The following is a 14,601-nucleotide window of genomic DNA, read 5'->3' as shown; positions in this document are numbered from 1 at the left end:
GTGTGGCGTCCTGTGGAGATAGGGTCTCATACTGCACATTGGTGATCCCTTTCCTGTGCTTTTCACATCCTCTGAAGTCATAATAGAGCATCAGCTCTGCTTTCTCCCGGGTACCTTAGTATCTTTCAGTTCTGTCTTTTGATATCTTCTTGTCTTCTTTAATATTTCCTTAGAAACTCCTCTGGCTGCTATAAAAGCTGCACAGATTTCCTTGAGACCAGGACTGCTCTTACCTTTTTTTTTCTTTTAGCCACAGTGCATGAAAAGTACTGATTTCCCATTACACTGAAACCATTATGTTGTCAGTAAAGGAGATCTCAGCAGAGTCATCAGACAGGTTGCTCAGCACTGCTCAGACAAGAGCAGAGTGAGCCTTTTAGTTTCATTAGCTGAGCACATGCTGTGGCACTCCTTGTGGTCATTTGGTTTAATGTTTTGAAGGATAAGAATATGTCAGTACTTAGATATAGACATATATTTTAGAATCAGCACTGTACGGTGTAGTGCTGCATAAAGTGTGCTAGCATTTTATGGGTTCTACCTGAAGCTGATTTGAATGGAAAAAAAGGAATTCATCTAATTTGAGGGTCCAGGACCTCTGCTAGTAGAGGAAATGATTTTAGGGAATGTTTAAAATGGTAATTGTGTTTTCTTGGAACCTAATGGTATTTGTTGTGTGCTATTCTCTGAATAGTGAGATTATGGCTATTTTTTGTATTTTGTATTTTTCTGTATTTTAAACATTTTCTATGAAAGCTTATGTATGTTGCCTTTATAAAAAGGGAGATAAGCTTATTTTGAAACAATTAATGTCCCTAAACCACCCATGCTTATATGGTTCTTACCAGCAAATTATACAAGGATAAATAATGGCCATGTAACTATAACTGTCTTACTCTATAGCTCTTTTTGAAACTTGGCAGTAGATCTCAAGATTTAGACATGAACCAGAGAAGGCACACTTGTTATTTACTAGGCATTTTACATTTATTCTCTCACTCATTCATCAAAACAGTCTTCAGACTCAGGAGACACACTGAGCAGTGAGGAAAGTTGGGAATAATAGAAAATTGTGACTTAAAAATACTCTTCAGGCACCCTGTAAAAAGCCTGGACTAGGATCACTCCATTAGCAGAGAAAGGAAAGAGCCCTGGTTTCGAGGCTGCATGACAGGAAATTGACAGAGGAAGCTAGTTTGGCCTGAAGGTTATGAGGGATGAAGGTTGGGAACTTGTTCTACTTAACTCAGTGTTTAGTTTGAAATGACGACAAGATACTCACATGGAAACAATTGGTAGGAAGTTTATGGTGTGGGTTTGCAATTTGAATGAACAGGGTCAGAGTTCTGGAGACTGATGTTTAGAAGTCATTACTTTGAGAATAGTATTGTCATTGTCTCACCTTCTCTTCTTTGGACCTTTCTTAGTATAAACTAAAAAAAAAGTTGCATTTATTCTCAAGGATTTTATTTATATTCATAGAGAGCCTAGAAATAACTCTGGGGTTTTCCACAGTTGTCATCAAGCTTCAGTTTCAACTCAGTCAGCTTTGTCTAAAATAAAATATGTAAAGAAACTCAACATTTTTATCTTTTGTGTTTAATTCTTTAAAACTGTAAAGAGATAATGTTCCTGGTCTCAGTTATTTCAAGCAGTAGGCAGCTATGATTTGGCTGAAGACTTCAGCTCATAAGAAGAATTTTTTTGTTTTCTTGCTTTTGCTGGAGCAGCTTCTCCCCTTTTTCCTTTAGTAGCTCTAACGGGAGGATAAAGCAGGCCTCGGAACTGCCCGCCAGCCCTGCTTGCTCTCTCAGCAGTCTGCAGTGCCTCATGTCGGGGGTTCTTCTGTCGTGAACTGCAGCTGAGTTTGTTCCTTAGTATTTCTTTTATATGCAATTGTCGAGTAATCTGCTCAGTGCTTGAGTGTGAACAAAACATGAGCTTTCTATTTTTTAAATATCGTATGTTGAATTTTTTTTTAACATAAGTCATCTGAAACATCCGTGAGTGCTAATTTGTAACTTGAGGATGTCCTAAAGGCTATTGTTTTTTTCTAAAGCTGTTGGTGCACCTTCTTTTGCTGGGACATTGTGGGGAGAGGGAGGGCCTTTTGGTTATCCTGGCTTTTGGAGTATCCTCCCATAGCGACACTCCTCTTATAAAATGTGAGGCCAGATAATCAAACAGCTAGAAGAGTGCAAAACTGAAAGCAAATAGACATTGAGTAAAGGACTAAAGATCGTCCTGTGACTATTGTAATAAGTTTTAGTGGCCAAACATTGTGAGAATATTTTTGTTTATTTTGTTTTCAGAACTTAAGGAAAAAAGTTGAGAGTGGTTGGGAGGTAGATTCTTTGCTATTAGAAAATTGAGGTGTTTACATGTACTTAGTCTAGCCTTTTTTCTCTCTGGCAAAACAAAAGGAATAGGTATGTATTAAAAATACCTGTGTGTCCTTACCTGGGTATGTATGTGCATGCATTAATGCTGAGAGTTGTGTACATGTGTCCATGCTTGTCATTCACCCTTAATGGGAAAACTTGAGTTCTTCTGCTGTTTACAGTCTATACTCTGTCCACCCCTTACCCTATCCACCCCCCCCCCATATATTGTGTTTACCTTTAACCTAAACAAACCTCTGAATTCTCTTTCTTATTTACTAAACAAGATTGAGTTGCATAACAATAAGAGCACAGCTAATTAGACACTTATAGTGTTTCTGTTTTCATCAATATTTCTTTTTTCCTAGACTTTTAAATAAAGTAACTTGAGCTATTTTCTGACTTAAGGCAGTTTACCTTTTATTGTTCCTCTCAAGGTTCAAAACAAAACAGACTAAAAAATATAGTCAAGATAAAGAAAATAGTCATTTCTGGTGCTTTGTACACTTTGTTGGAATAGGTACCCTGCCTTCTTTTACAGCCTCATGATGCCTAGCAGTGGTGTTAAATGTATAGTAGTCATTTAGCAAATACGTGTTTGCATTTCTTCCCAAAATTTGAGGCATGCTACAGGGAAGGGAGGAGATGGAGGTGAGTAAGAGTCAACTAGGGCAGAGTAGATGCTTACCTGGCTCTTTGAGTGAGTGAGGCATAGCACGCTCTCTCAGAAACGCTTCTGTTGTCCGCAAGATGTGCCGCTTCCACGGAGAGAAAGAAAAAGTAGAGGAAAATAAGCACATCAATGTGAGCAGCCCATGTTTACTTTCTTTCAAAACGTTTTATGGCTTAGAACCATGTAGAATGTGAAAAAAGTAATTTAAGATGATGAACATTTCCCCTAAGATAATTGTAATTTAAGAGTACAAGTAAATATCTTTTCAGGTCCACTAATAATATTGTGGGGAGGACCCTGAATGTATCAGAGAGTCAACAATAGTTTAGGGTATAAGTAAAGACTAAGAATCCCATTAATTTTGTTATAGTCTTACTTTAAGAAGGATGGAATATACTCTTACTTTAAGGTAATGTCAGTTAATTAGCTATAACCATTAATTGCACAGTTTTTTCTGTTATTATAGTCAGTAACTCAAAGGATGACAAGGGAGTTGGGGGTTGGGAGGCTGGGAGAAAAAAGGTGAGCCAGACTTGGGAATCTATCCTAGGAAAAATTTCTTAAAAATTATAGTCATTCTTAACACTAGGTTGATGAAAAGAACTTCACTCACATCATGTTTCATATAGAATTATAATACAGTGATAATCCTGTATGTTAGGATTTCTTTTCTGATATATTACAGATTTATTTCGTATGTGTGTTATTATAAATTTAACTTATCAGAGACAAGTCCAATAAACAAAAGTGATGAGACAGAGGAAGAGCGGAATACACAGAATAAAAACAAGACACACTGTAAATCGACTTTACTTCAATTTAAAAAAAACACAAAACGAAGTAAACACAGATAATGCAAGACAGCTATGTATGTAGTTTTGGTGACCCAGTGACTATATACAAATATGTTCTGTTACAGGAAATACTCAAAGCCTACTACATTTTTATAAAAATGTGCTGTAAATGCTGGGAAAGGCTAGGAGAGCAAACATATTCTTCTCTTTGAGACGATATGAGCCTCTGAGTTTAAAAAATGGATATCTGTTGCCAGATTTTAAGAAGCATGTTAATCGTTACTTAATATGTACAAGCAGATACATTCTTGAAATCTTTTTCCCCATTCTCAAAAGAATTCTCATTTTTTACTCAATATTTTTAAAAGATGCATGTCAGTGATTTACTGTCATCTTTATTTCTGTAACTATAGGTATAAACAGTATTCTTGGTATTTGCTCGTAAATCATGTGAAGTTATTATATTCTATAGGTAAAAGAACCTGGTTCTAAATAAAACATAAGCCCTTATGGATTGAAAGGTAGAATATAGTAAGCAGCCGCAACACTGCCAAGTGTGGTTCCCTCCATTTGGATCCTGTGAGACAGCCCCTTACTCCTGCAGCTTTATTTCCAAGCGTAATTCCTGAGTGGGTTCAGTCGTGTAATTTCATGTTGTTACTGTTTTTTATTTATTTAGCAAACATTTATCATGTATTATATACTGTGTACCAGGAGGTGTTCTGGACATTGTTCTGGACCCAGTGAGCAAAAGTGAAAAAAAATTCTACCCCCAGAGTTTATAGCTTAGTAAAAGAAACAGGGAAGCCTGGCGTGCTGCAGTTCATGGGGTCCCAGAGTCAGACACGACTTAGCAACTGAATAGCAATGAAAGAAGCAACACTGATCAAATCACACCAAAATGCATGTATGTACGTATATATAAATTGTGGCTGTGACCAGTGAGTGGTCAGGCTTCTATTAGAATGTGATGTTGAAAATTCACCAGGTAAAGTGAGAAGCAAAGCGTATTCCAGGTAATTGGAACAGTCTGTGGGAGGTAAACGGGCCAAACCATGCCGGCCTTATAGGCCACATTAGGGAAGAGCTTATTTGAGTGTTGGTGGGAATCCATTGCAGGAATTCTTGGCAGATGACAAGTCTTAAAATGGTTCAGAGGCTGTAGTAGAACGTAAGAGTGAATATAGGAGTTTAAACAGGATGATGGGAGCAAGGATTGGGGTAGTGTTAATGGAAGTGGAGTGAGCTGAAGATTTCAAGAGATACTTAAATGGTAGAACATAAATACATGTAATAAAATATGAAGAATAGATTGATATATAATTAGCACCTTTGACTTTTTATTCCTTTATTCAGCAAATATTCAATACTTGTTTCAGTCACTGAGTTAAAGTCTTGCTGTCATAGAGTCAAGTAAGAGAAATAGATATTAACCAGCTAATTACAGAAATACAAGCTGTGATTGGTGCTGTGAAGGGAAAATAGAGGGGTCTTATGAGCATACAAAGGGAACATGTCTTGACATGAGAGAGGAAGTGACGCTGGAGCTGAGACCCAAAGGGGTGGAGAGGAGGCAACCAGAGGTGTATAGGGAAAGGAATGATGGGTGCGTGCTCAGTCGTGGCCAGGCTCCGCTGTCCCTGGAATTCTCCAGGTAAGAAGACTGGAGTGGGTTGAAGATCCCCCTCCTCCAAGGGATCTTCCCAGACTAGATTGGGATCGAACCCGCATCTCCTGTGTCTCCTGCATTGCAGATGCATTTTTTACCTCTGAGCTGTAAGGGAAAGGAATAGAATATGCAAAAGCCAGTCAAAGGTCAGTGAGTCCAGAGCATGCGGAGAATCAGGGAGAGTAGCTCTGGATAAAGCTGGACAGATAGATCTGGCCAACACAAGGGTGAGATGACCTACATGCAAGGTTATTCATCACAGTATCACTGGTAATATCAAAAGATGAGGAACAACTGAACAGTTCAGCAGAAAGGAACAAGTTGAATAAACTATGGCTCATTTATACAATGGAATACTTTTCAGCCATTAAAAAAAAAAAGACTAGGGATGTAATTAATAGAAAGATCCTCAGAGCATATTATTAATAATAAATGAAAAGACCAAGGTGCACAGCAGTGTATGTATAATTTTGCAAAATTATAGGTCATAGGTAATAAAATTATGTTTAAAAAATAGAAATCTGGTTAAGTCTTTTTGAAAACAGAAGGTATCCTATGTAAAAACAAACATTTTCTATCTATACATATTTTCTTTTCTTTTAAATCAAAATCATCCTTTAAATAGATAGGACCAAAATTGAAAGGATATAAGTATATATCAAGATTTTCAGTCCTGTCTCCAACTACTCTATTCCCCTTACAGATAAAAAAAAGAAAACGTTAAAATCAAATTATCGATTCAGTGTTGGAAAGAATAGAAAGACAGTTTCATCTTAAGTGTGAGGTTAGAAATGATATGTTAGTGCCTTCCATATACATCAGAAAATATTGTCTTGCATACTGCCATGTTTGCTGCGTTTAATGGTTTGACTTCCAGGTCTCTTTAAAACTTTTTAAACACACATGAAACAGGAAAAAGTTGCCTGTGATTTGCGTTGCCTCCTTTCCCCTTTTGTAACAGAGATGGAAGTTAACTATCCTTGTATCAATCATGCAACTAAAAAGAATTGAGAGTTGTAGGTTGATTTTGAACTTAACAGCATCCAAGCCATACCTGTTGGCTGATTTTGAAATTGACAGCATCCAGTTATCTGTCTTGGTGATTTGCAGTCCTCAGCTGGTGAATGAGGGAGTGAGCACACCCAGCCAACCAGTTGATGCAGTCTCCCCGTCAGCTGTGCTAGTATCCAGCAGGCAGGGTGAAGGAAAGATATTTTGTACACTAGATTTAAAAGCCTTCCAAAGGGATAGCTCATGAATTGCTGTTTTTATATATTTGACTTCGTGTGTGTATGTGTGTGTCTGTGTGTGTCTTATGTTTAAAGTACTTGTGTTTTCTTGACCGCTTCTGGTCAGAAGTTCATGTTCCTGTTGTTTATCTTAGAGGGGAGGGGATTGTTCAATGCTTCTACTTTGAGTGTATAGGATTCACTTATTAAAATTTAATTCTTGACCGTTACTGCTGCATTGTCTCTGTTCTGTTAAACGGTTGTACTTGTGTCCGCCTCAGATCCACGTTTCACTTACTTTGCCAGCCTTGATTATCACCCAGGTCAGTTTGTCCGTTTGTCAGTTTGTGATAAAGGTGAGTTTTAAGTCTGCAGCCAGTGTGAGATTTGAAGAGACCACTGCTATCTGCATTCGTTTTAGTTACGGAAGCATTACTGCTTTTTTTTTTTTTTTTTTGGTTCTTAGTTACTGTCTTGAGATTTACTTAAAAATAAACCCTTTAATTAGTATCTCTGAGTAAAATCTCAGACTATACCAGCAGTGTTTAAGAACTTGACTTTGCGTTGTTCTTTTTGACCTTTCCTTGAAGTCCTGTCAGTAATGACTCGGTCCTTTCCTGTTGACCATGTATATATTTCTTCCATGACTCATCTACACTTTACTTTCTTAGATTTGAAATAATCACTTTATAACTAGATTTTTTTCTTTATTCCTCTTAAATCTTGTAACATTCTGGTTTCATATTTCTTTAAATTTTCGAAAGATCCCTTTTAAAAATTATTCAATACATTTTTAAGGTGCTTGCTTTGGGCTATTATAATGACTAAATCTAAAGAAATATTGTATAATTCTGTTATGACAAACTCTCTGCTAACAAGCAGCTTACAGTCTCATGGAAAACATTTCTGTTCTATACAAAATGGTGAGTGAAGCATGAGGAAGAAGAAACCTGAAATTTGACAAAGAAAACCTCAGTGAGGGCTGGAAGCAGCGGTGTGGCTTGAGCCAGATCACAGAGTGAGGAACATGACACTGGCAGAAACAGGCCAAACAAAGTCTTCAAGAAATCCTAGATCCTTTGTTTCAATGATTTGTAAACTTTCGTTATATTTTCTGTTATCTTCCTAAAGCAAAACATAGTATTGCTGCTTATGGATTTTTTTTTTTTTAAAGAAATCTAATGGTTTTATTATAACAAATTTTGGTAAAGATTTTCTAAGTTTAAACAGTTGTTAGGTGCCTGGGATGAGAATTTTGCAAGCTGTTTAAGAGGGAAAAAGTTAGCTTTCCAAGATAAAATACAGAACCACACTATGAAGGAAAACTATCTTGTGAATGTAAAGATGAGTTTGAATGGACCATCAATTCATCTGTAAGTTCCCAGTGTCCAAAAGGCCAGAGGGAACAGGGCCCCCTATTTAATGAAGGGAATACCCAGTGCCTTAGCCACGCCCATGGCCCTGAATTAATTTTAAGTAGGAGTTCATATGCTGACCGGAAAGACTGATGCTATAAAATGTGTCCTCGAGCAGCTGGAAAGTTTCTTTCTTCTGTGTATTATCGTAGCATCCAGGGCTTTCTCCATCAAAGCACCAATCTTACTGTGCTGTGAATGCCTCTTAGTCTGTTTCTTCTCCTAGACGTGAGTACCACGGGTACGTAGTTAGGGCATTCCCGTCCTATAGTAAGTGAACTGATGGACATGGATCTTTGAGTAATCTGCATGTAGAGCAAGTCTATCATCTTCTCGGCCAGCCAGCTTTCCAATTAAAGTGGTATTCCTTGCCTTAAAAAAAAAAAAAAAACAGCAGAGGGAAAAGATTGGAGATAACCTTGGGAAACAGAAGCCGTGTTGGTCACATCTAAACCTGGAACCTTTGGAGGAAGGGTGAGGACTGGGAGTTAGCTAGCTTAGGCATTTTTGCTAAAGGGGAGAAAACTTGTGTGAATCTGTTACTGGAGTTTACAGATTGCATTTCATCGGTTATCTTCTTTTCAAAACAGGACTGCCCTTTTTTACCTCATGGCATTGGGCTCCACTCAGTCATGTCCGACTCTGCAACCCCGTGGACTGTAACCCTCCAGGCTGCCCAGTCCATGGGATTCTCTGGGCAAGAATACTGGAGTGGGTTGCCATTTCTTTCTCCAGGGGATCTTCCTGACCCAGGGATGAAACCCAGGTCTCCTGTATTGCAAGCAGGAGCCACGAGGGAAGCCACTTTTTACCTCATAGGATGCTTCTTTTTTTTTTTAACGTAATTGTCAATGATTTGTTGAAATCCATCCCAGTGAGTCAGAAAAATGAAGTCTGTTCTTAAACCTCCATATTTGTCTTTCCTTCTCCCTCCCTTCCCAAGGCCCACACCCATATTTCTGATAGTGCTTTTCTTTTTCAGCTGGTAGTTGCTTTTATGACAAGCCATTTCCAAAGCTATTACAAATAAAATTACACTTTGCAAACCTAATAAAAGGCGAAGACAGGTATATTTTCCTGCTGTTACTTTTCTGGTTTCTCACTTACTGGAAAAAGATCAAGGATGCACAGAGAAAGCACATCATTATACATTTTTAAATAGTTGGGAAAAAAGAAAGGAGTTAATACCTTACATGTTAGTGGTTGGAGACTTCTTACTAAACACTGATTTTGTTCCAGCTTTTCCTTTCATGTTTAAGCCAAGCTACTGCCCCCAAATTACTGTACACTTAATATAAAACCCTATTTTATAGAATTACTATAAAGGAGAGCCAAATAAGTTTGAAGAACTTAACAATTGTAAATAAAATTGTAAGCTAATAACTTATTTTAACTAGAAATTACCTCATTTAAAAAAATTACCTCAATGTCTCTGATAAGAAGGTATGTAATCTAAATTTGATTTGGGAAAAAGTTCATTTGGTAGAAATAAAGTACTTTTTTTATCGTTTGATGTCCATGAAGTAATACTTTAAATTTTATAGTCAGTAACTTTGTAAATGGTATTTATCTTCTATTGATACATGCTGTGTAGGCAGGAGAAAGTTTTTAGTGTTATCCACTTGGTATCACTGAGTTAGACAAGTCTGCCTAGACAGCACAGTAAAAAGCAGAGACATTACTTTGCCAACGAAGGTCCGTCTAGTCAAGACTATGGTTTTTCCAGTGGTCATGTATGGATGTGAGAGTTGGACTATAAAGAAAGCTGAGTGCTGAAGAATTGATGCTTTTGAACTGTGGTGTTGGAGAAGACTCTTGAGAGTCTTATCATGGACTGCAAGGAGATCCAACCAGTCCATCCTAAGAGAGATCAGTCCTGGGTGTTCATTGGAAGGACTGATGTTGAAGCTGAAACTCCAGTACTTTGGCCACCTGATGGGAAGAGCTGACTCATTTGAAAAGCCCCTGCTGCTAGGAAGGATTGAAGGTAGGTGGAGAAGGGGACAACAGAGGATGAGATGGTTGGATGGCATCACCGACTCAATGGACATGGGATTGGGTGGACTCTGGGAGTTGGTGTTGGACAGGGAGGCCTGGCGTGCTGCGGTTCATGGGGTCGTAAAGAGTCGGACACGACTGAGTGACTGAACTGAACTGAACTTGGTATCATGTATCAGTTCTGCTCTTAAATTTCTCTTACCCAATTTCTATTTAAAACCCCAGCTTGTCTCTCTGTTTTAGCAGTCAGTATTGAAGTTTGTTTTGCCCTTTAACAATTACAGTATCGTATGGTATATTTTAGGTCATTCACCAGATGTTGCTATAGTGGTTTTCCTTTTGTCTGGTCAGGGTTACTCTTTGGCAGATCTTTATGAAAGTTCCCTGTGATTGACTTCACAATGATTTAGTGTGTTTCTAAATTACTGTACCTGTTTCTGATGTTAGGTGTTGAAAATTGGTCAAATCTTTCGTCATCCCACAGGCAGAAAATGTTGCTTCTGTCTTCTGTTTTAAATCTGGTTTTCTGTTGTGTTTTATTTAGCCTTATAACCACTTTAAGTTAGGAGATACTTACATAAAGAGATCAATATAGATTTTATTTTCCTGCTCTGTAATTATAGAAAGATTATATGAAAGCTTTTTATTTTATGAATATTTAATATTGCATTATTCTTCATAACTTTAGAAAGAATTAAATTTTAGCTGTTCCAGCCTCTGCATTAGTTCCTTGTCCTGAGGCTGTTTGCGTGCAGCTTGAGGACCAGAGACAAAACAGAAAGAAGGTTAAAGTATATTTTCTACATTACTGCCCTTCCTTTAGTTGATCTGTTAAACCTTTCTTTGTTTATTTCGAACTTTGTTTAAAAGCTTTCTAAAATGCTTATTGCCTTATGAATAGAGGCAGGTTAGAATAGGGGAAAGAAGCCAGTCTTGGAATAGACATTCCTAAGTTCCCCAAATCCTATCTGCTTCCTGGATGTCTAAAACTTAGGTGAATTACTTAACTTGCTGAGTCTTTTTTTTTTTTTAATGATAACATGGAGAGAATAGAAGATTGCAAAGAGCAGGTGTAAGGGTAACATTTATCTGTTGAACAGAAAGTACTTCACAAAAGTTAGTGTCACCTACTATAATAAAGAATAGTCTACCAAAAATTCTTGGCTGTTTCTTTGATACTATATGCTCATAACTTCTCATGATTTTATAGCACAATTGCAGAAGTAATCTGAAAAAGTGTAATGACCCTAAAATATTTCCTTCAGCATTATGGCTTTTTGACCCTTCTTCTAAAAGTAGGGTTTGATCTTTCCCCCTCATTTTACTTTCTTCATGTCTCTTAAGTCAGTTCTAATTGAGAAGCCAGAATCTTGCCCAGACTGACCTTTATAAAGTGAACCTGATGAAAAAACCAGGTACTTAATGTTTTTGAGTCTTGTTAAAATTGCTTATATACAGTGACGACAGCGTAATATCATTACCATGGTTGCAAAAATTATCTTTAAAATTGTACTGCAGCTGCTTTTCTAATAGTTCTTAATTTTTCCCTCTGTTGGTAATGGTTTATATTTATTTAATAACCAAACATCCTGAAGAGTCTTTGTAGCTATCATAGCTTCACTGAATACATTATATGAGTCCATATCCTAGTGCAAATTAAAATTAGTCAAAAATAAGTAGAAGAAGAATAGGAAAAAAAAATTACAAGAAAAAGATGTAGTAAAAGCAAAATATTGTTTTTAATTCATTTAATTTAGAAGGTATATTCTTATGGTAATTGATTTATTAGTTTAATTTACCTTTATTTTTGAGTTAGTAATGGTTGGATTAAAGAGTCAACTTGTTATTCTTATTTAAATTTGCATCTGATTTGAAGACTTAGTACCAGAATCAAAACTTGCACTAGAATAACACAGAATCAGTGCTAATAGAAAAGTGAGATAAGTTACCTGTTTTGGTATAAAACAGCTTCTGAGTTTAAAGTGACAGTGAAATTTTATACTTTATTCCCATAATTATAATTGAAAAGTTGTGAATCCCCAGAGCCTCTCTTTATACCAGAAACTTTTCTGAAGTGTGAATACTTTGAAATGCTTTTACACATCAACCTTCTCACAGTTACCAAAAGAATGTTTTTGTGAAAATGGATATTGTCTCATTGTTTTGTGAAAATTAGAATTCAGTCCTAAAAAGCATCCTCTTTTCTTTCTGGATTAGGTTTCCTGGCGGGTGGCGAGCCATTTTAAATACAGCTAATGTCCCTGTTTCGAGGCTCGGTTAGGATGTCTGTTAGGTTGGTTGACTGTCAGAGGGTGGGGACCGTTGTGTTGACATCAATAGGGCTAACTAAAAGTTGGCTGATGCCCTTCACACTTTCTTTTTGACTCTCTCCTAACTTTCTAGATTGCTGTAAGAGCTCTCTGCAGTTTAGTATTTGAATCAAATCCTGTGCTCTTTTATTGTCTTCTCCAATTCTAAAACATTGACAATTAAAATTCAAACCCAGAATTTTTTGTGGCCCCAAAAAACAATAATTAGCTAGACCCTATTTCTAAAAATTAGAATTTCACACTAAAAATACAGAAGCCTTTTAGTTTCTCTGTAATTCCAGGAGCCAAGGGTCATCTGAAATTGGAAAACAAGAAAAGCGAAATACTAGAAGAGCAAGATAGAAATACTACTTTGTGACTCAAGTAGGTTTACTAGTGTGAAAACCTTAAACAATAACTTAAAATAGGGAAGAGTGTTCATAAACTTGTACATAAACTTTCAGCTGAATTTAATACTTATCTAATCAAAGTGCCAGTTTCTGTCCTTTAAATAGAAATGCTGCTTTTCTACTGAAAGAAAGCCTTTCAACAGAAAGGTTTTCCAAAGCCATGTGAGTTTCCAAATATATGTTTACTTCTATTTAGAAAGCAACTTTATCAGAAAGTTTCAGTAGAAAGGAACCATAAAAATTACCTGAATCTCAGTTTCTTCATTATTCAGGTGAAGAGAGCTCACAGGGTAAACTTGGGATAGAGACGGGAATGAAGCCCAGTTTCCTTAAACCTGTCATTCTCATTCAACTTTATCACCCTCCTTCTGCGGATAACAAGAGTCTCTAAGGGCAAAGAAAAGGATTATCTGCTTCATGGAGAGAGAAAATAGAAAATTAATAAATGATTTATTTGTAGTAGATTTGCTTTGTTCCTAATCTGGTAAGTGGAATTTTTAGTGAAGGAAATTTTACTTGTGTGCTTTTGCAAAAATTCAAAACTCGTCACATAGCAGTTTGTAAGGATTGTACCATGATGTTTTAGGAACAGAAGTTTTCCTTGAATTCTCTGAGGTGTATTATTTTAGACTCTACAAGCAAAGGTGAATGTCTTGATTATAATTGTGGCTTTAGAGAGAATTAGAAACTAGAAAGATTATTTGAAATGTTCTAATTTAGTTTCAATTTTTAAATCTATTGATTTATAGTCTTTATTTTTTATACTATAATTGAGTCATGAAGCTTCATTATTGTCCTGTTTTTTCCTTTGCTTTTCTATTTAGTTGGTGTACGTGAGTGCGTGCTTGTCATTTAGTCATGTCCCACTCTTTGTGACCCCACAGACTGCGGTCAGCCACCAGGCTCCTCTGTCCATGGAATTTTCCAGGCAAGAATACTGAAGTAGGTAACCATTTCCTCCTCCAGGGGATTTTTCCTACCCAGACAGGGATCGAACCCATGTCTGTCTCCTGTGTCTCCTGCATTGCAAGGCAGATTCTTTACCACTGAGCTACCTGGGAAAGTCCCAGTTGGGCTACACACAGTTTTTTTTTAAATTTTTTAAATTGGTATGCACACAAAATACATATCCTTGGGCTTCCCAGGTGACTCAGTGGTAAAGAATCCGCCTGCCAAGCAGGAGATGCGGGTTCAACCCCTGGGTCTGGAACTTCCCCTGGAGAAGGAAATGGCAACCCACTCCAGTATTCTTGTCTGGGAAATCCCATAGACAGAGGAGACTGGCGGGCTACAGTCCATGGGGTTGCAAAGAGTCAGACACGACTGAGCGACTACACACACGACAACAGCAATGCATCCCTCTTAGGTCAGTACGTAGTTGTGGAATAGTAGGTGCGTGTTTAACTTTTTAAGATTCAATTCAGTTCAGTCACTCAGTCGTGTCCAACTCTGCGACCTCATGAACTGCAGCATGCCAGGCCTCCCTGTCCATCACCAACTCCTGGAGTTCACTCAAACTCGTGTCCATCGAGTCGGTGATGCCATCCAGCCATCTCATCCTCTGTCGTCCCCTTCTCCTCCTGCCCCCAATCCCTCCCAGCATCAGAGTCTTTTCCAATGAGTCAACTCTTCACATGAGGTGGCCAAAGTACTGGAGTTTCAGCTTTAGCATCATTCCTTCCAAAGAACACCCAGGACTGATCTCCTTTAAAATGGACTGGTT

At 37.4% G+C, this 14,601-nt stretch overlaps 1 protein-coding gene across 10 annotated transcripts in view; it reads left to right on the top strand.

Moving 5' to 3' along the window:
• ARFIP1 (ADP-ribosylation factor interacting protein 1) overlaps positions 1–14,601 on the top strand; it is a 136,451-nt gene that overhangs the window by 106,851 nt on the left and 14,999 nt on the right. The gene's annotated exons all lie outside the window — the stretch shown is intronic.

Source organism: Bison bison, unplaced genomic scaffold, assembly GCF_000754665.1.
Source record: "Bison bison bison isolate TAMUID 2011002044 unplaced genomic scaffold, Bison_UMD1.0 scf7180017864146, whole genome shotgun sequence".
Lineage (NCBI taxonomy): Eukaryota > Metazoa > Chordata > Mammalia > Artiodactyla > Bovidae > Bison > Bison bison.
The sequence above is the reverse complement of the archived record's forward strand: the minus strand, read 5'-3'. Positions and strand labels throughout refer to the sequence as shown.